Consider the following 20319-nt stretch of genomic DNA (forward strand, 5'->3'; position numbering starts at 1 on the left):
ATGGAGATACTTCTGACGATCACCTGATCTGCTGATACAGTAACAAAGGTGATGTTCACCTATATTGTACCCTATACTTCTCTCAATATATCTTCTACCTCCACTTTCTGACTCATCTCAAACCTCATTCTACTACTATGATCTTCACAATAACGCTTTCTAGACTCTTCCCTCCTCTATCCTTCCTTGAATCACACAAAACCTCATTTTAATACTAGTATCACCCAAAGAACCCTTATAAATTATGCCCCCACCTGTCCCTCCTTTGGTTCATTCAAAAACTCATTTTACAATTTCCCTAATGCATTTCAAAAGATTCTTCCCTCCTCCATCTCTACTTATACTCATTCCAAACCTCATCTTATTACTATGATCTTCCAATAAACAATTTCTAGACTCTTCCTGCTTCTATACCCCATTATTCTTTTCAATTCAACTAACAGACTTACATGCCCACAGTCAAATTAACTCAAATTGTACTATACTAATCCACCACTAATCTTTTTTGGGTTCTGGAGTAGCGCAGTATTCACCAAAAAGCACTACAACGTCTCGTCTGTGGTAGTAAGTGCTATATAAATACAATTACAAAACAATTTACAGTACAAATCTGGAAGAGATAGGGAGGTCCACAGATGAAAGGGTGGCTCATTTAATGTCTTTACTGCTGGGTAGGAGAAGGAGCAACCTCTATCTCTATAACATCGGATGTTGGGGGTTAGGGTTAGAGAAAGGCACTCAGAGAGGAGGGGTCTGTTGGGCTGATGGAAGTCCAGGTGGTGGTTTAAGTAGGCTGGTCTGCAGTTCTGTAGGACCTTGTGTGCATGGGTCAGGAGCTTGAACTGGCATCTTTTCTGTACAGGGAGGCAGTGGAGTTTCCTGAGGTAGGGGGTGATATGGATTCATCTAGGGAGATCAGTACTAGTCTGACTGCAGCATTCTGTATGGTCTGTAGTCATCGGAGGAGGTGAGCTGCGATCCCTGTGTAGAGAGCGTTACCGTAGTCAAGTCAGCGGGAGATGAGGGTCTGGCGAATGGTGCATTTTGAGCTTCAGGGTAGCATTTGAAAATCTTAGGAAGCATGTAGAGGGTAAAGAAGCAGAAGGAGACAGAGTTGTCGTTTTTATTTTGTTTAATGTTGAGTTTAATAATAGTGCGAACTAGACCCGGAGGTATCAAAGCGCTCTACATAAGTACTAGTTGCGACACAGGCGGACACATTCATTATTTTTTAAGGCACATGGAGGTTAAGTAATTTGCCCAGAATCACAGAATGTTGAGCGTTCCTGCCGAGACCCAACCAGGTTCCCCAGCTCTGAGGTCAACAGCCCTAGCCGTAAGGCCACATTCTCTCCCAAATGAGTCATCATTGTTTACTTAAGTCTTAATTTTTGGGTTGTTGTTCTGAATGATGCCAAATTTCCTAACATCATCGGTGGGGGTAGGAGTAGGTCAGAGTTCTGAGGACAATCAGACCCAAGATGGCCTAATACATGAAGAAAGCAAACCAGAACTTGAAGGCTAGTCAGTAAATGTTCAAGTAGTGTTATGATGAAAGGTCAACTCTAGAAGAGCCCATCTGGGTCACAATATTTGGACCTTGGAAATAACAGCTTTAAGAAAGATTGATAGAGCCCTAGGATTTGAACAAGAAGAAAAATAATTCATCTTGAGAACCCCAGTAACCCTTTGAAGGCCCTCCATGTGAACAGGGTGAGAATCCACTTTTCCAGGTCAACATTGATAATGATCATGATGGCTGATGTTGGAGAGGAGGGTGATGAACATATTTCACATCTTCTCTCAAGGAATCAGAAGGATAACGTAGGTGCTTGATTCTGCTGGCTTTAAAACCCTGTGTTCTTTACCACCGCCAAACTGTCGTAAAGCACCAGTTTCTCACCATAAGCTGATGCTCTGCATTGGAATTCTTTGTTTGGTCTATTTGATTTCTCAATAAGTACCTTGTAAAGACACACCTTTAGCCTGAAAAGGTAAATGTCATATATGGGTAATTGTATATCCTTATATCACTCAGCTACATAACAGAAAATGGCATCGTTTCCTGCAGGACTACTGTGCTCAGGTTGCACTACAGTTTAAATGCACTGTAGTAACACAGAGAAGCAAACAATGGCCTTGCCATATAGAAAAGCCTATTTTTTCATGCCACTCTTAAATTGTACTTGGTAAATCCACCCAGCTGGGTGTCGATATCTAAAAATGAGGCACACTCTACATTACATTTGTGCTCTCAAAGTAAAAGAAAGACAGGAAAACTAGTTTCATTGTGGAGGCTTTGCTACATTTTTCCATGTACAGACCTAGGTGTTATTCACATAATTATTTAACACCTCTGCTTTAGAATATGCTAGGTAAATAATGTAAAGTTATGTTTCATTTACTTTTCAAAATATAATAAAAAGATGAAAATAGATGCTGATAACTTCAGTTAAAGAGAACATTATAAAAATGTACTCTAGGCTGCCTGAGCCAGACCTGGCTTAAAACAGTTAGTCCTCTCATCACACCTACAGGGCTGGACTACACATCCAGCACTAGGAGTGAAACTCTAGCTCAGAAGACAATAGCCTGCTTTTAACTGTAAGACGAACAGAGTGGTGTGACCTGCTGACCACATAGAAGGGACTGAGTATTTGGAAGTGGGCTAGAACACCTGGTTTCCCCTTTTCCTCTCCTGGACTCTTCTAACCTGCCTGGCTCAAGTCACTGTGAGGGAGAGAATACGTTTGGAACCTGTCAGGTGGGGAGAAAGGCCACCTAAATAAACAGCAGGTAACAAACTGCAGAGAGGGCTGCCTGGTTGCAGATATGACCTGCCATGTTAAAATAGAGTTTCCTTGCTAATTTTAATGTAAGCAAACAGGAAGTGCAACAAAAAGGTGCGAACAGGGCGAGAAAGAAGTATGAATTGGGTAGGAACATTTCCTCATTCACTTGCTGTTGAACATAATTTATCTGGCACCTCAGCCTCCACCTCCTTACAGCAGTATTGGACTATTCCTGAACAAAAAGGCCACTCCTAGAGGAAAGATGATTCCCCTCTCCTCATCATTGCAGGAAAAAAAGAAGCTCACTGAGGGATACAAGAACTTTACTACTCTTCACTTTGGCTGGCACCCAGGGTTTGGAACTATTCTCCAGGGGCAATCAGTTATTCTCCTGTTTTCCTGCTACAGGTACACAAAAATCAGCAGTACTCCAGCCTTCAAGAGAGTTCAGATGACAACAGAGGACTGGATCCTGCAGGGGCCATGCCTGGAGTCAGACCTGATGCCTAGAAGTCTGCGCTGAGGAGCCATGGGCTGAAAGACTGAATAATGTGTTAAAAGTAGGACTCAACAATTTTTTTCATCTTCAAGGACCGGGATGAGATGCTGAGACTTGCCCAGGGAATTCCCACCCAAAGTGGACAAGAACACCTAATTTGCTCTTCTTGGAGCATTTGCTTGTTTTGAAACTGGGTTTAATAGATCCTTGCGGTAAATGTATCCAGCTTCATGGAGCCCTGCCCAGCTACTTCCATAGTTTCCCCAGTGAAGCATTTTAACAACAAAAAAGTGGCTACATTCAAAATTAATACGTTGGAGTGGGACAAGGTGACTGATATATACTACCCTCAAAGCGACTTCAATGGCTAGGAAATCCAGCTTTCTTCTGCTTGCAACATGTATCTCCAAAACCAATGACCTCAATCGCAGCTTAAGGGTGTATCTGACATTAAGGTGTTCTTTTGGCCATAGCCATGAACCTTGCACCGCTGAATGATTTTGACTTACACTTTATAGTCTAAGGGCTTGTTAGAAATTATGCAATCCAGCAGTATAGCAACTAATGAACACTTTAGGCTGCTATATGCCACTCACACATCCTTGCACCAGAGTGTAAGGGTGTGTATGTGATGTCTAGCAAAGGTTTTGTACTGAAATGGTTCCCTTCCACTACAAAATCTATACTACTATTATAAAGATAGAACACAACCCTTTGAGCCAGGTAAACTCGGGAACCACAGCGCCAATCCACACACCCGATACATCCTTGAAATTGTCAGGGTGTGTAGATGGACATAGGCTACATAAAATAAAAAAATAACGTAAATTAAAAAAATTAACTTTAAAAACAAAGTAGTCCCCTGAAAGAAGCACCGGCCGCGACGTCTGCTAATGACATCGGGAACGCGGGGCGGAGCAGCGTCCAGGAGCAACAGGAAGAGCGGAGGACATGATCGCGGGGAGGAGCTGCAGACAGGCGGGGTGGAGCGGCGAGCGGCGGACAAGCGGTAATGACCAGCGAGAAGCGGAGGAGCAGTGGAGCGGTAAAATCAGCAGCGTGAGGAGGAGCGGCGAGTAAGGTAAGTGAACCATCCAAGAGCCACGGGTGCGCAACGAGGGAAGGGCGGGAGCCATGGGATCACGCATGCCTGAAATGCTGCCCCAGCCCCCTTCTGTCCCGGGCAATGCTGCCGCAAGCCTGAAATGCTGCCCCCAGCCCCCTTCTGCCCCGGGCAACTCTGGGGCGGGCTGCTAGTACTATAATAAGACAGTTTAAACTAATCAGTGCACAGCCTTAATAAATCAGGCTCTAAATATGGAGGTTAAATATTTGACTGAAACACTCCAATTGGTGTATCCGATTCCAACTCCATTTCAGTAAATTTGAAGTTGTGCCTAGGTGTATAAAATGACACAGGCTGCAATAGTGTGTTTTTTTAAATGATGTGATAGACAAAGGAACATACTTACCTCGTCCCTTACATATTTGCACTTTATAAGATGTTTAATGTATTCATGCGGCTTTGGTGCTTAGCCCCTTCGCTGCGGGGGTTATTCCCCCGCTGTGCTGGGTGGAAGGGGGGCGCGCACGGCGCACGCATGCTCATGACGAGCTGAGCTCGTCATGAGGCACGGCGCTCCTGTGCTCATGACGAGCTCAGCTCGTCACAGGTGCATTACCTGCCGTGGAACGCTCAGCACAGCAGGGAAATTCTCCCCGCATGCGAGCGTTCCACGGCTCATGACGAGCTGAGCTCGTCATGAGCATCGGAGCGCCATGGCTCATGACGAGCTCAGCTCGTCATGAGCATGGGAGGGGTTCATTGTAATGGATTCAAATAATTGCAAGATTAGTTAATACGTTTAAATCAGTATGTCTAGGTCCCAGTTAACCATGAATTCTTTTTTAATAGTGCTTTATTGTCTCCTACACACCTTCTGCCTGAAAACTTTAAAACCTCATATATGTGTTGCACTTGTCCAATTGTAATGATCTTGTCATTTCATTTGTTTGCTCAGTGTCCTAAAACTGTAGGGAAACTAGGCTTACAATGGCACCTGCGAGCAATTTATGAATCAATCCTTGCACATCAGTAGCTAAGCACTGGTCATCTAGTGCTATGACTGAGGGTCAATTATGACAGCTGTGATAAATGATATATCATCCCCACTGGTATGTTTATTCACTGTGTATGTTGTGCTGAGATTTTGTATGCAACTTCAAGTCTGTGTTAATACGTTTTGCATATTATACTGGATTTCAGGTTTAAAAAGTACATTCAAAACCAGCATTTTACCCTAAAGCTAAATTGTCCTGATATAATCACATCTGCAAAACAGATTTGACAACAATAATTCCAATCCTTTCCAATATAAAAGTAGGACATGGTGGGTACAATCTGCCTGTAATGCCCATATAAGATGCGATTTGAGATGCCTGCCATACTTTTTTGATAGCAGCCTGGATAGACCAAGGTTTACCCCACTTGACTGACATTCCTCACGGTTTTCTTGAAAAACAGATGCTACCAAAGCTTCAAAGGAAACACTCACAATGGCCCAGAAAGAGGAACAGACTCGACCTGAATGTACTGACATAATATTTGTTAGTAAAAGGATACAGACAACGTATGTGTGGTTAGTCGAAAAACACAAACGCTCTGAACACGACAACCACGGCTCTAAGGGCCAGATGTAGGTAAATGTCATTTACCGATTTTTAAATACCGAATTTTACCGATTCGGTATTCAAAAATCGGTAAATGAGATGTAGGTAAAAAATCGGTATTTTTTACCGAATCGGTAAAAGTCGGTATCGGACTTTCTGTAATTACCGAATCGGCAAATACCGAATCGGTAATTACCGAATCGGTAATGGCCATACAACCCTATGGGCCAAAAGGCCCATAGGAATGCATTGAAAATACAGAATCGGTAAACATCGAATCGGTAAATCCCGAATCGGCAAGCAAGTAAACGTGAAAGCAATGGAAACAGCCAATCAGGTGCCAGCACCCTCCCCCACCCTACCAGGGAGTGTCAACCCAGGCAGCTGCAACTCATTAGAAGGTTCTGGAGAGGCAGTCAGAGCTGAGCAGAGAGACAGAGCAGCAGGGAGAGATTTGTTTGCAGTGAAAGAGAGTAATAATGGCAAGCAGCACAGAGAGCCAGAAGGCTGAAAGAAAACGAAAATTAAAGTTCAGCAGCATGGAGCTGCAGGTACTGGTGGAGGAAGTGGTGAGGGTCCACAAACAGCTTTTTGGCAGGCTGTCCCTCACAGTACCAGAGTCAGCCAAAAGAAAACGGTGGCTTGCCATAGGGGAGAAGGTGAATGCTGTGGGTGTGACCAGCAGGAGCCAAGAGGACCTGAAGAAAAGATTTTACGACCTCAGGAGCCTCACCAAAAAAAAAATGGCAGAGATCCACAAGCGGGCTGGTGTGACCGGTGGAGGCAGGAACCCAGCGCCCCCCCTGACTGACCTTGAGGAACTGGTGGCCTCAACCATCGAGCCTGACAGTGTTGTGGGAGTAGGAGATGTGGACAGCTCAGCCAGAGCTACTAGAAAAGGTAAGAGGCTTGCGCAGCATCACACCCCAAAGCAAACTGCTTCCCTTTAGCCTTTGTGTACAGGCCAACCCCAGTCCAGTACTGCTAGCACTATACATGAGCAATGCATTATGGGAAATGTAGTCAGCAAATGTAGGACCACATGTAAGTGCAGAGAAAACAGCAAGGCATTGAAAGCCAATCAGAGTAATGAAAGTGGAATGTGCAATGCATTTATTGTAGTGACTGTAAGACAATAGCACTCAGTGTACATACGCTTCTTTATACCTAGGGCCAACATCAGGCAGTGGACCATCTCATCTGCATCACAAGGAACTGCACCAGCGAGGGAGGAGAGTGTTGAGGCAGGGCCAAGCACCGAAGAAGCCTCGCAGGAGGACAAAGACGCCACTGCCATCTCCCATGAGGATGACACTGTTCGTCCCCTTGTGTTTCCCCACTCCCCACACCTTTCCCAATCCCCCCCATTGGTGTTCTCACATGAGAACTCCCCATCACGGTCCCTGACAACACCTGCTACCTCACCAGCCAGGAGGAAAAATGTGGCCCCACTGAGAGTCATGGCGGGAGGTGAGGGTGAGGCTCCAGCAACCATACTAGTCACTCCTACTGCACAGGTGTGCACCCATCAGTCCAGCAGCACTCGCAGCCGCCAACGCACTCCCAGCAGTGCAGGTCCCCCTGGAGAGGGCACTGTGTTCTGTGGCCTTGAGGGGAGCATGGTGCGCATCCAGCGCATGCAGGGGAAATCGATTCAGGCCTGCCACCGCCAATTTCGAATCCTAAATCAGCAAATGGGAGACATGGGCAAGGGCATCAGTGATTTAGTGGAAACCAACAAGGAGGTTGCAAAGACCAACAGTGGCATTGCATCTGGAATGCTTCACATGACCACCGCCATCAACCAGCTGTGCGCAAAAATGAATACCCAGGAGCACACAAGGCGCAGGGATGCGCGTGTGCACGACAGGGCTATGAACCGGCTGGCCACGGCAACATCCCAGCTATGCCGTAGGGGCGTCAACATGCAGGAGAGCCTCACGCAGAACACCGCGGAGGTAACCAGGGGCATGGCCAGGATCACCAGTGCCCTGGAGGCCATGATCATCTCCCATACTGCTGTGAATCCTGCCCTGGACGTGGCTGAGGCAGACGACAGCAGCAGCCGCAGCAGCCCGGCTAGCGCAGTTGTTGAGCCACGCCGGAGCACCAGGCGCTCAGCTGAGCTTGTAGGCCATGCTGAAGGGAGTGAGCAAAACCCCAGTGGCTCTGCGAAGCGCGGCCGCAAATGACATTGACAGTGTGGGTGAGGCAACCTGGGACATTAGCAGTCCCCACGTTCAAATACTTATTTTTTGTTCAACATCAGTGCATGAACGTTGTGGCAACATTAAAAATCGTTTTTCACATTCACAACCTGTCTGTATCTCTTTACTCACTCAGAAATAGTTGTCTGTAATCTCCTCACATCTGTATCTGCCATCACTTGGTGTTGACACTCCAGCAGGTTGGGTTTCTGGCACAGCATTGTCGTCATCATGATCCTCGTAGTCTGACAACTCCACCTCAGTGCCCTTCTTCACAGCAAGGTTGTGCAACATGGCACAGGCAGCAATTATCTTACAGCAGGTGATGGGGGTATACTGCCTTGCACCTCCACTTTTGTGCAAGCATCTAAATCTGCTTTTCCATATGCCAAATGTCCGTTCTACTACATTCCTTGTGCTTTTGTGGGCCAGGTTATACCTCCTCTGCCTGGGTGTTGAGGGGTTGAGGTAGGGGGTCAGTATGAATGAGCGGAGGGCATATGCACTGTCTCCTGGAATGAAAAGGGAATACATTACTCACATGCATACATGTACTTCTTACTGCAATTGATATGATGGGGGTCTGACACTGTGTCTCACCTAGGAGGTATCCTTCACCAAATTCCCCTGCAGCCAGCCGTGCATAGATGCCGCTATTTTGAAATATGTAGGATTCGTGGGTACTCCCAGGGTATTTTGCCACTAGGTCAGTGATGGCGCACTTTGCATTGCAAATCACCTGCACATTGATGGTGTGCGTTGACTTCCTATTCCTGTAGATGTATTCCGTGGCAGCAGGGGGACAAATGGGGATATGCGTGCCATCAATGCAGCCGATGATATGGGGAAATCTAGCCATCTGGTAGAACTCAGATTTGGTTTGAACCAGTTCAGCATTGGTGGCAGGAAAAGAAATGTAATGCTCCATCCTCTGCAACATGGCGTCAAGGAATATGTGAAAAAACCTTGAGAGGCTGCTCTGGGTCACCCCACCCGCCACAGCAACCACGCTCTGGTAGCTCCCAGACGCAAGCAGGTGGAGGCTGCACAGCACCTGTACATGGGGTGGAATTGCATGTGCCCTTGGTGTAGTGTGCTGCAACAGTGGTTGGAGGTCCCTGATTAGTTCCAAGATGGTGTCTGGATCCAACCTGTACCTCTGCAGTATCTCTGCCTCTGTGAGCATGAACTGGGTCACCCTCTGCCTGTAGACCTGCTCCTGTCTCAGCCATTCCCTCTCTCCTTCCTCCTGTAGCCGTAGCCGTCTTGCTATGACATAAAATGCCGCCATTGTGCAAACAGCATTGCATTTTGGGTCCATTTTTATAGGCTGCACCTGGTTACCACCAGATTTGAATCTATGGTAAATACCGACTCTTAAATACCGAATTTAGAGCTTACCTACATCTCATTCTTCGATTTTTCCTTTTTTATTTACCGGATCGGTATTTTACCGATTCGGTACTTTTACCGAATGAGTAAATTTTCCGATTCGGTAAATATTCCGAATCGTTTTTTTACCGATTCGGTAAATTTTCAAAATCGGTAAATTTTCCGATTTGGTTTTTACCGATTCGGTAAATTTTCCGATTCTGTAAATTTACCGATTTGGCCCAATTTCTATCACCTACATATCGATCGCTCAATACCGCTCGGTAACGGCCGAAAATACCGATTTTCGGCCGTTACCGACCGACCTACATCTGGCCCTAGGAGAACCTGCAGATAGTAACTCTCAAGCTGTTTTGAGAGCATTGGTAAATAAAAGGATGTAGCCGTGTTTGAGAGAATGGGGGGCTTTAATACTCAGGCCAAACGAAACAATGTACTTACCTGAATACTCCAGTAGCTAAACAGGACGGCAAAGTGAAGAGTTTTCTAACTAAGCTGTTGGAGAAAAACAGTTATATTAGTTATTTTCAAGGTTAACCCCGAAGGGATGAACTTTGAAATATACTCTGTGAATGAACCTTTTGTCTTCAGTCTTGGTACCTAAACTTTAACAGAACAGGCTTGTACTCCCCCTCTTGTTATGTAAACACTAAGGTCTGTGGAGCCACCAGGATAGACAGTCTTAGAGGTGAGTAATAGAGGCAAGCTAATGAAGCTCAGGTGAGCCACACAGATGAAATCCGCAGCTACGCTTAGAATTATGTGGCATAATTAAAATATATTTGTGGACATGTTTTGTGTGAGGCTCCAAAACCACTTGAATTCTCCATCTATGTGCTCCACGATACCTCACCCACAATGTGCCCCTTCAAACGTCCGTCTTATTGCTAAGTGTGACTTTTAAATTCAAGACTTCAAGAGTCCACTAACCTTTCAATGGACTTGCTCCTTTCACAGCACAGCTCCATCTGGTAGCTGCCGCTGTCCCCGTTGCTGCTGCTGACCCAGAGATGAGGAGTTCGAGGCCCTCCTCCACCAGCAACACCTGCCTGAGCCTCATCCCTGGTGGTCCAGTGGTAGAGCGTCACGGCACTGCTCTGCTGCTTGACTGCCCTTCTGTCTCTCTTTCTGCTTTTCTATCTCCCTTTTATTTCTTCCTGTCTCTGGCTTTTGCTTTTCTTTCCTTTTCTTGTTTTTTCGGTTTTCTACTTCATTGCTACTGCTGCAATCCCAAGCGGCTCACCCCAACCCATTGACCCTTCCTGCTCCTGCATTTTTCAGGCTCCCAGCTGTCCATCCCCCCACAGCACTACTTAATAACGCCTGCTACGCGGTGAAAGGGCAGTTCACTAACCTTTTAGTGGACTTGCTCCTTTCACAGCGCAGCTGTGTCTGGAAGCTGCTGGTGACCCGTTGCTGCTGCTGCTCCACCCGCAGGCTCCTACCTGCACTTCATCCCTGGTGGTCCAGTGGTAGCGCGTCACTGCTCTGCTGCTTGACTGGCCTTCTGACTCTCTTTCTGGTTTTCTGTCTCTCTTTTATTTCTTCCTGCCTCTAGCTTTTGCTGCCTCTAGTTTTTGCTTTTCTTTCTTTTCTTAGTTTTTTCTGTTTTCTATTTCATTGCCTCTGTGATCCCCTGTGATCCCCTGCAGCCCGCTCCACTCCAGTAACCCTTCCTACTCCAGAATTTTCCCACCTCACAGCTGTCCACCCCCCTTCCCGGCACAGCACTACTTAACAGCAGCCGCAGTGGGTACACTGCTGGTGTGCCGAAAGCAAGTCAATGTGCGCCTGGCCGCACCTGGACTGTGCCCAGTGACTAGCACCCTCCTCGCTATCAACTCTGGATGCCACTCTGCCTGCCACATCGTACCACTGAAGGAGATTTATCAATCAATAAATCAATCAATCAATCAATCATGGTGTTTGTTAAGCGCGACTACTCACCCGTAAGGGTCTCAAGGCGCTGGGTGTGTGGGGGAGGGGTCGCAGGTTCCAGTCCATCAAGGAGGGGGTCTGTCCAAGAGCCTGGTTTTGAGGTTTCTTGCTAAGATGGGGAGCAATGTTATCTGTATGAGGTGGAGCGGAAGGTCGTTCGAGACTCTGGCCGCGTGGAAGGAGAAGGAGCGGCCTCTCGATCTGGTCTTTCTGGTGCGGGGGACCACGGCGTAGGAGAGCTGGGCTGATCGTGGGGTCCTTTGGGGTGCGTGGAATTTGAGTCGGCTGTTCAGGTATGCTGGTCTGGTGTCGTGGAGGGCCTTGTTAGTGTGGGTTAGCATCTTGAAGGTCATGGACCTTTCGCCTGCTGGAACTGCAACCACACCTTCACCAACACACCAGCTACTCTCGCCGCCCAGCCGAAGAACAGCACACCTGACCAGCTCAACTAGGTACTTCTCAACATGTAATCCCTCCACAAACTAGCCACTGAAATCTGGTACCTCCTCAACACCGCCTCTACTGACATCACCTTCTTCGTGGAAACCTGGCCCAACCACAGCTCTGAACCAGATATCGCAAATTCCATCCTCAATCGCTACAAAATCACCAGCCAGGATCAAACCGACCGACCAGGAGGAGGCATCACCATTATCCACAGCAAAACCCTCAGACTGACGACACACTCAAATGACCCAATGACAACCATGGAACATCTCCACTTCCAGATCCAGATCAGCCCCAAGACCTCCCACTATGGCACACTCATCTACAGACCCGGTCCCCCACCTGCCATTCACTGACACCATTGTAGACCTAATCACACCCCAGGTTTTGCATCCACCGAGTACGTCCTACTCTAGGGCCTGAAATTCTACCTAAATAACCCCAGTGAAAAGAACACCGCCTCCCTACTGGACAACCTCTCCAACATTGACCTCAAGCAGCTAGCGGCTGCACCGATGCACACAGCTGGATACGTGTGCAACCATGTTTTCTCCAAAAGCGCGAATATTACCCACAGCCACATCACCAAGCTCCTGTGGACTGACCACCACTGTGTGCACCTCCCTTTTGCCATGCCCACTGTATATCACCGCTCTCATCACCCCCATCACAGCTGAAACAAGGTCACTGAAGAATGTCTTGTCTACCTGCTCGGCACGACCACCCCACCAACACCAATACATGCCAACACTGCAGCTCGAAGAAAGCAGATGATTCACTCCATCCTCCTAAAGTCCAGACATACCTGCCAATGACTCAAGAAGAGATGTAGGAACAACAAAACCCTGGAAAACCCATGCAACCTTCAATTCTGCCATCCTCAAGGAGTTTGCCAGGCCTAACAGCAGGACCACAGACGTCCCTCCCTCCCAAGACCTCCGCAACAAACTTGGCACCTTCTTCCACCAGAAGATCAGGCAGATCTATGACGGATTCGACTCCCAGGACCCTGCCACCACGCCCTCCACCGGCGCATGCATCCACGCAACACCCCAGCAGATTGTGCTCAACTGGACTTTGCCCACCACAGTTAACACACTGAAGACAATAAAGAGCATCCACTCAGGAGCCCCATCAGTTCCCTACCCATACCAAATCTTCCACAAAGCATCGGCCTACTTCACTGCACCATCAACTGCTCCATCAAAACTGCCACCTGTCCAGACAACTTGAAACACGCCAAGATCAACCCCCTGCTAAAGAAACCGTCCACCGACCTGACAGACCTCAAGAACTTCAGACCCATCTTCCTCCTCCCCTTTCCAGCCAAGGTCATCGAGAAGGCCATCAACATCCAACTCTCCGAGTTCATCAAAGAGAACCAAGTCCTGGATACCTCCCAATCAAACTTCAGAAGTAACCACAGCACCTAGACTGCATTCCTCACTGACATAGTGGACATCCGCTCCATCATCAAGCAGGGAGAAACTGCAGGCCTCATCCTACTGGACCTCTTGGCCGCTTTTGGCACAGTCTCCTACCTCACAATAATAACAAGAATTCACGATGCCAGCATCCGTGACAAGGCACTAGACTGGATCTACTCCTTCTTGACCGGCTGAACTCAGCGAACCAGACTTCCACATTCCACTCAGAACCTGAATAGATCAACTGTGGAGTGCCCTAGGGCTCCTGCCGGAGCCCCACCCTCTTCAAAATCTACATGGCTCCTCTTGCAGCTATCGTCAGAAGCCACCGACTCAACATTATCTCCTATGCCGACGACAACCAGCTGATCATCAAACAAACCCACAACTGCCAGAACCATCTATCACAATGGAATGAAGGCAAACGCCACCTGGATGCACAACAGCTGCCTCAAGCTCAACTCAGAGAAAACTGATGCACTCCTCCTGGGACCCATTCCCTCAGCCTGGGACAACTCCTGGTGGCCTGCCGCACTAGGAAGCCCTCCCTCCCCCAAGGACCATGCACGCAACCTTTGGCATAATACCAAACTTCTCGCAATTAATGAAGTGCCAAATTAGCGTAGTATATTCATCCTGTTGCCACACCCACGCACTCATTACCAGTAGACTGGGCTACAGCAATGCACTCTACACCAACATAACCCGGAAACAGCTAAAAAAGCTACAGAAAGTCCAAAATACCACAGTCAGACTGGCCCTAAACATCCCCAGCCGCAACCACAACACAACAACTCTGGCAACTCCACTAGCTCCCTATCAACAAGAGAATCAAATTCAAACTCCTCACACATGCCTGAAAAACTCTCAACGAAGCAGGACCAGCATATCTGCACCACCGCCTCTCCTTCCACACACCCGCCAGACATCTCTGCTCTGCCCCAACTCGCCCTGGCCTCCGTCCCTGGGATCCACAAGACCAGAACTGGAGGAAGATCCTTCCCATACCTTGCCGCCAAGACATGGAACACCCTACCCCTCCACCTCAGGAAATCCGCATCATTGACACAGTTCAGGAAGGACCTCAAGACCTGGCTCTTTGACTGAACCTCCACATCCAGATGGATCAGCAGCCCCTCCCTCCCCCTTAGCACCCTGAGACCCTCACAAGTGAGTAGCCGCGTTATACAAACCATTGAGTGATTGATTGAAGACTTTTAACCCCTTCCCTGCTTATGAAGGAACCATGCCGTCATGAGCCACGGGTGGCGTCTGCTCATTACGGTGTGGTTCATTCATGCTGCGGCCGCTCCGCTCACGCGACACTGATTCCCCACCTGTGCGGGCGAATTAGTGAGTGGGCGGAGTCATGACAGAACCACGCAATCATGAGCACAGCTTGCCCGTGACTCATGACGGCGTGGTTCTGTCACAAGCATGGCGGCACCGCGCTCACCCCCCACACCTCCAGCGCAGCTCCGGAATTAGCGCCGCGGCCAAGGGGTTAAAAGAGCCATATTTCTGTAATCTTCTATTATGCTTTTTCATGTATGCCTAGCAAAAGAATTATGCTTTAGATACAGATCCAGAGTTTGTTTGCAGGTTCTTCTTCTTCAGTTGTATAATTGTTCTAACTATTTGGAGCATTTTGTTTTACAATCAGCACATTCCTAAACACAGTGTCTATCATAAAAGTGCTGATGCAGTTTAGCAGGCTGTAGGGCTTTTAGTTTGTCGGATCTTGGCAGCGTTCAGTGATAACTGTAAAAGTAGAAACGGTTATGGAAACCTTTTAACGTCTTTAGGCCTGCAGGACCGGTCCTATGCTAGATTATGATCATCTTGCTACAGCAGATCACATGTCTGCATATCAGAGAATTTAAATGTGTCAGTTAAGTGCACCCCAGCTGTGAGAATACTCTCAGCAGGGTCCCCATTTCTCTGAAGCTCTCAAAGAGTATATTCCGCCCCCACCACAGATTATGCAAAAAGCATAAAAGGATATATATCCAACTTTTAAGTAACATCTTGGGCAACATTACAGCAGTGCCTACAGCAGCAGCCTTATTTTGATTTTGAGTAAAAATGTGCATTTTTTATATAATTCTTCTTAGAAATCCATTCTGCCTAATGCATTTCAGAGGGTGTAGAGGGCTAGAAACTGCATGTTTTTGCTTAATGTATGCACCCAACTACAACAGTCTAGTGCAAACTCTGAGGCACACAGCCGTGTTTACGTTACAGGCATGAACGCTGGCTGCTTCAGAGCGTGTCATTTCTTGTTTGTGCGCATGCGTGGACATAAGCATTGTGACACAATTATCATTTAATGCTGGTATAGAGCATATCGTTTGAGGCCTCAACCTGGTGCAATTAACAACACATGTTACTGTTTCAATGACCTTGATTGTATTGACCTGGGTAATTTCTGAGTCTGAAAAAAACTACCGTAGATTAGGGGTCTGTGGGGAAATTCTAAGACCACTGAATGTGCGTTCCCCAATTAACGTATCACACAAAATGCACAACTGTGGACAAGGTCATGTGTATATGATAAATGAGTAAATCAGCCTCTCTCAACACCCATGTGATGTCATGTACCTAACTAGGGGAGACATCCCTTAAGGATAAGAACCCTCACTCACCCGAGGGTGACATGCTTCATCATATGGGTCCCCCTTACCAGTGTAGAAATCCTAGTCCACACTGGGAGCTACTACTCCGGGATCTTAAAGGAGGAGCTCAGAGATGTTTTAATGGGCAAAGGGATGATAATCCCATATGTGAGCAAGATAGGTGTAGTGAGGATAGCAGCGCTGTGTCTATCAAATGGTCACCATTTAGTGACAGTGGTTCTACCTCTATACCACTGTGCTGTTACTTTTTAATCCTGTCAAGCGGAACACATCAATAAAATTATCTAGTGTATCCCCTTAGATAGTTTTAAATTCACTTGTTTTTGATAGACACAGCGCTGCTATCCTCACTACACCTATCTTGCTCACATATGGGATTATCATCCCTTTGCCCATTAAAACATCTCTGAGCTCCTCCTTTAAGATCCCGGAGTAGTAGCTCCCAGTGTGGACTAGGATTTCTACACTGGTAAGGGGGACCCATATGATGAAGCATGTCACCCTCGGGTGAGTGAGGGTTCTTATCCTTAAGGGATGTCTCCCCTAGTTAGGTACATGACATCACATGGGTGTTGAGAGAGGCTGACTTACTCATTTATCATATACACATGACCTTGTCCACAGTTGTGTAATTTCTGAGTCTGCCTGTTCATTGCAGGCTGGTGTTCATGTGCATTCTTATCCTTAACCGCATCGCCGCTAGCGGTTTTCCCGCTGTGTGCGGCGTTTTTAAAAAAAACGCATTAGCGTGCGAGCGGCACAACTCATGACGAGCTCAGCTCGTCATGAGCGCGGAAGGGGTTAATAACCTGTTTCTTTAATTGGATGAACCAACCTTGGAAATGTTTACCTCATTGTATAGTGATTACAGCAATTCGTTTTGTTAAGTTTAATAAGCTTCATTTAACCTTAAAATGTCAATAACATACATTAAAGACCTAAAGAATAACAATATATAGAATATCTTGTAAACAAAATAGAGTAGGTAAAATAATCATAGTAGAAAGCTGTTTACATTTTGGGAAAATAAGGGAAAGGAGTGAGGGGGAAAGGGAAAAGACGGGGAATAAGATATATTAACAATAATAAATATTAAATAGATGTCAATGCTATTTTCCTAGGAATTGTAAATATAAAAGATCAAATAACTGTTGTATAAAAATGTCATCAAATATTCAAAAGAAGAGTGAAGACAGAACAAAGAGGAAGGAATTCAATTCAAGGGGGTTGAACATTTTCAGAACGATGATGAGAAACATTATTGATGGAAACCTTATTTAAATATGTAGTTAATGGTAACCAAACATCTCTTTGATTACAGCAATTAGTTAATTTCTTACGAGCTGCCCAGAATGGGAGAGAGGGAGAGTGTAACAGACGAATCAACACTTTCAATTTCACAGAAGGACGGAATGTTAGTTTACAACATCTTTTAATGCACTGTCATAAATAATCCATGGTGGGAAGAGCTGCCCACTTCGAACTAAGGACTATTTGTGAACCCTGCATCAAGCAGGAGGACATGCCAATATTCAAAACTGTCACCAGTGAGGCATAGCTGACTGCCAACCATACCTCGCTCGTGACCTTTGTGTGATATTCCCTTTACACATATACCCTATGTATGTCCTCCCCTTTGCACATGGTATAGATATGTTTTCCCTTGCATCTCATATATTTAGCTTGTTGTTTTCACCCTCACATGAATACGTGTTGTAATTCTTTTCACACTATTTTCATCTTGTGTCTTAATCTTCACACATGAACTGTATGAAATCTTCTTACATTTGTCTGTGCTGTCTTCATATATGATGTGTATGCGGTTTCATCATCACAGGTGTGTGATGTCTTCATTGTCACATATGATGTTTAACCCCTTGCGCGCTCATGACGGAACCATTCCGTCACGAGCCACGGTGGGGCTGTGCTGGTGACGGAATAGTTCCGTCACGGTCCGGCCGCCGCGCCTGCCCGCCGCTGATTTCGCGCCTGTGCGGTGCGTTCTATTGAGCAGGCGGGGCCGTGACGGAATCATTCCGTCATAAGCACAGCGCCACCGCGGCTCGTGACGGAGTGGTTCCATCACGAGCATGGCGGCGCGGCGTGGCCCCCCTGCCCCCTAGACTCGCAGCGGAATTACCGTCACGGCCAAGGGGTTAATGCGTTTTTCAACTTCATACTTGTAACACTGACTCAGACTGTAACTACGCTTATTACTTCCTCTGGTAAATACCAGCAACATTGCAGTACCGGGAATGATGTTAAAAATTAAAAAGAAGTACACATGGGTCTAGTTTCCTGCTATAAGTAAGTTATGGAAATGACATGCTATATTTTCACATGGGCGGCGCGTAAGTCCTAATTTCAAAGGTGGAAACCAAACAGTTAATGTTCAGAAAAATGCGACCATACTCCTGAGGAGTTGCCCCTTTGTTCAGGTAAACAGGCTGGTGGTAGGAACAGAGATGGAAATCCAGTGCCCAGACCAGTTTCCATATGGAGATGTAACTCACATGTAGCCACACCTCTAGGGTGGGCTACCAAGCTGCTAAAATTCAAGGAAGGGTTTAGACATATAGGGAGTGGGATTACTAGATGCCTAACATGGCCAGAAGTTGTTAGAGGGTTACTGTTCAGATTTTTTCGGGTTCCGTGTTCATTTTATTTTTTTGCTAATTGTCCAGGATAAGATTGCTACATAAACTGTTAAATATGTTGGTGCTTACGGATTCTGGTTATGCTCCTGAATTAGTAAATCATAAAATAACGTGCTGCACGTGTGTGGCCACTCAGAAACTATAGTATTGCTTCAATGTTCATGGACATTACACCTTACTTAATTACCTTAAGTAATCACTTGTCAGATTGATCAGGTGTAACAGTTGCAAGGAACTTTATAACGAGCCCAACTGAAGCCCATACGTATACCTTTGAAAATAGTACTATTTTCGAGAATATTCTATGATATAATTTATAAACTATAGGCACAGCTGAGATTGGTTGAAGTAGCTTTTAAATTAAACTCTGAGTAACATAATATTGTACTACGATTTCTCGTGTGCATATTAAAATTTTAGCAATGTGGACCTGAGCATATTCATGCGCGTGCAATTAAATAGTTCGCCAATTCGTATAGGGATTATTCGATTTATAACCAGATGCATCTATTAACCGCTCGCAATTACGTTTAATATTTTAAAATAACCATAAGACACGTCGGATGGTGCAACTGTATGCAGTTTTATACCGTTTTATACTAAGATCGTCCATCAAGGCAAAGGCTCCGGTCAGATGAGGTCAGAGAATGATTGACGTAATGAATATTTCAAAATAATGCTCTCCTGAACCTGGACTACTTTGCAACCCCAATGTATTTGTAATCTATTTTTCTCAGAACAAATCCATATCACCCTCATAAATCTGCTCGAAATCAAGCTCCTGCAGTGCAGAAATAACCGTATGCTGATTAGAAAATAGGGAAAGCTGTCCAATAGATCACCCACGCCCCTGTAATGTGGGCTCCGTCGCAGCACACTCGCGGCACTCACCGCCATAACTCTCCCCACTGATACATTGTTTGAAGTTTCATAAACGGCCCGAGCTTTTGTCATTTTATCACTTCCCTGACTCATCAGACACGGTAACTCCGACATAAAATATTCAGCCAGCACTTTTAAATGAAGCTCCCATTGCCACGCGCCCACAGTCTTGCCGTTCACAAAGCCCGCAGAACGGATGTCATATGCTTTTTTTTTAAGTTCGTTCTATACTTTTTTTTAAGTGCTCTAAACGGGGATGCCCGCTGTGGAAGAAGAGAAGATTTGCATGTAATTCACAGACCAATATGCGCACAATAAATCTAAGTGAGAAGCATATGCATGGCCAGCTAATATCCTGAAAGTACGTCATACAGCAGCCATCTTGAATCTCTACAGAGAGCCCCTGCTCTAATAGATACCCTTAGTGTTATATATAGACCAGTTAAAATAAGTCTTCATTGTAAATGCCTATCTCTTCTTTTTCAGTTCATTATCTGAAAATATTTGACTTAAGAGTCCCTTGAGCGAAAGACATTCAAAACGCAGCACTAAATCACTCCATTCTGGGTGCCATTGTTAGGAAATGAATTTGCATGAATTCACTCTTTTTGATGAATTGCTGTCATATTGATTAACAAACACTGCTAAAAAGAAATACTGCAATGTGTAAAGTAGGTGAACGAGTACTTCTTGTTTTTTTTTAGTTACACATGTATATGTATTTTTCCAGAGCTCAGTACTATCCAAAAAATCACACAAAACCATGTTCATA

This window comes from Lissotriton helveticus, chromosome 11, assembly GCF_964261635.1.
Source record: "Lissotriton helveticus chromosome 11, aLisHel1.1, whole genome shotgun sequence".
Taxonomy (NCBI): domain Eukaryota; kingdom Metazoa; phylum Chordata; class Amphibia; order Caudata; family Salamandridae; genus Lissotriton; species Lissotriton helveticus.